The sequence below is a fragment of the Copadichromis virginalis genome, linkage group LG7 (assembly GCF_057382275.1).
Source record: "Copadichromis virginalis isolate Kocher_CV1m ecotype Utaka linkage group LG7, C_Virginalis_male_GT1.1, whole genome shotgun sequence".
In the NCBI taxonomy this organism is placed as follows: Eukaryota; Metazoa; Chordata; class Actinopteri; order Cichliformes; family Cichlidae; genus Copadichromis; species Copadichromis virginalis.
Window position 1 is genome coordinate 58,345,232 of NC_140624.1, and position 2,672 is coordinate 58,347,903.

At 39.1% G+C, this 2,672-nt stretch overlaps 1 long non-coding RNA gene across 1 annotated transcript; it reads left to right on the forward strand.

The window, feature by feature from the left end:
* Window positions 1–276: 276 nt before the first annotated feature.
* LOC146706312 (uncharacterized) lies at window positions 277–2,672 on the forward strand. The gene is made up of 3 exons (XR_014921490.1): window positions 277–1,524; window positions 1,693–1,756; window positions 2,155–2,672. It is a non-coding gene; the product is annotated as an uncharacterized LOC146706312 (long non-coding RNA).

Here is a 2,672-nt window from a genome sequence, read left to right on the forward strand (position 1 = left end):
CACAGTTTTGATGCTTGCTTCTTCGACTTGACCCACGATTAGCTCTGCACCATCGCTCTGCTGTTTCCTCTCTCCTCATGCTTCTCCTTCGTGCGTCCTGTCCTCAAATATAATCCAACCTGCCTCCTTGTTTCCTCCTTGACTTGTATTCGCAAAATTTCCAGTTAAATTAAGAGTAATCCAGAAAAGTTTTCCTGCTTCAAAAGCTCTTCCAGTTGCCTGTCTTCTTGTCCTCCTTCAAATGTGCATTTTATGAATTTGTATTTATTTGACTTCATATTGCCATGACAACATAACACAGAGCATCATGGTAGATTAAAGCAGGTGGTTCTGTCCGCTACAGAAATGCTGATAAACTCAATTTATTTGAGTTGTCTTAACTTAGAAAAACTAAGTAAGATGGAAGTTTTTCTTCTCAGTGTGGAAGGATGAAAGATGTGTTTTGAAAATGCCACGTCACTACCGTCCTCCTCCCTAGCACGGATCAGTCCGCATGTTCATGGTGCCAGCATTTTTTATGGAATATGTTGAGCAAACCTAGAAAAGCGTCAGCTCAAGGGATTATTGTTGTCATTGCTGTGGATCTTTACCTGATACACTGACTTGGTGAGTAAATGTTTACTCTTATTCAAACTGATTTTGTGGCTTCTCTTAGTTTAGCACCAGGTTTATAATCGTGCTAGCTAGTTAGTGTTAGCCTAGCGTTGCTGCTGCGGCTGGGCTCATGTTACTTAAAAATTAACACCACAGCCTTAAAAACCTTATATAAAAATATGTCTGTGAAATTTTCTGTTGATTGTTTGAAATAAAAAAGTGAGATAAGAGCCCAGACAAAATTCTTCGGGGGGGGGGTGAAAACAATAAGCCAAGAGTTAGCTGTGCTTGCGGACTCTTATCAAGCCTTGACCTCCCGGTCAGCTGGGTAACAGAGCTCTCCGAAAACGTGGAAGCACTTTTGCAAATATGTGATATTTTGATAAATTAAGTAGATATTTGAGCATTACACAGCTACATTCTCCGCTGAAAATATCTTAAAAGGTTATTTTGTGACCCAGAAAGGGTAATCTAGGGGAAAGGAGGATCGCATATGTCGGCCATGGTTGTCGGAGCCTGTGCGTACTTGTAAGCTCGCCAATGGCGGAGGAGCGCGGCTTATTGCTTTTTCTGGGTCACAAAATCAACTTTTAAGATATTTTCAGGCGAGAATGTAGCTGTCGAAAGTTCAAATATCTGCTCGATTTATCAAGACATCACATATTTGCAAAAATGCCCCGACGTTTTCTGAGATGTCCATTTTTTTTCATGCTTTGTGGCACCTTGAACATCTGTGGCATCTATTAATGTCAAATCTAGCCTTTATTTAACAACATAAGCAAACTCTATGTTACAATGATTGCACAGCCATTAAGGATCAAATCGGTTTCTGAAAAATGTTCTGTTTTTTCTCCCTCTGCTTGCTTCTTACTGTCTTTGAGGCTCGGGACCAGCACTCCTGCTGTTGGACAGAAAGACATCAACTCAGTGGTAAGTATTTTGGTTTTCCAATATATTAGCAACTGTCAGTGACATTTATATTAATCAGGCTGAACTTTAATCATACTTTAGATCAGCCTGTTTTACTTATTGTTTTATTTGTTTTTTGGTTTGGGGAAGTTGTTTCTTTACTGATCTTTTCCTGTCTTCTGTTATTAGACTTGAGATATGACTGCACTAGGCTGTTGCTGGTGACTCCAGTTAATTCTACAAGACATGCTGTGTAAGTAAACAAACAACAACAGTTTGGTCTGCATTTCTTGAAAGATCACATCCCCCAAACTTAGTTTAGAGGGTCTACACTGAATATAGTGAAGTCTGCAAGTTTTCTAACAGCAAAATTTGTTTTGTGCCCAAATCATTTTGCACATCATTAGAATGAAAGTTATTGGCCATGTTTGCATAGCCCTTTTTAAAATGATGCTTTCATGACATTATTGTGTGTCGGGTGGGGGTCAGGGCTATCCAGACTGACAATTGGGACATTGAATGTCACCTCTCCAGTGGGGAGGGAGCCTGAGATTGTCCAAATTGGAGTCTGTTTTATACCAAATGCAGAAAAAAATGTTTTAAGAAAGCAATTAAGTTCATGTTCCAAAAAATATGATTGTTTGCTTGCAGGACACCAGGAGAGATGAGTCCTCCGTCACAGATGGTGTGGTCAGTGAAGATGGTCGCCTGCAGGTTCAAGCTCACTGCATCTCCAACCCACATCCACTGCCACTGTACTTAAGGGAAGTTAAAGACTTTCTTCTGCACCTACATTTGGATCACCTCGATCCATGATAGTCATTCAGGCAGTAATGCCTGGACTGGAAACAAGCCATCCTTAAAATATTACAACATTCCAGCTCATGTGTTGGAATGCAAAACAAATGTGTTGTTTAAATTAGAGACTGCACTTGTGACAGAACAACAAATATTTTATTTTGATTATATAAGTAATGTAAGTACAAAACAAAGTTGTGGTAGGCCTAATCTTATTTTTAGAATAACTACATCTGCTATTTTGTTTCATTGTAAGATTATAACAGTGATGGCAATATAATTGTTTGTTGTTCAGCAGAACAGTGTCCAGTATGTTGGCTGTTATACTTTGTTGTGTTTGAAAATAAAAGTTGGTCTGATTTTAACATCCT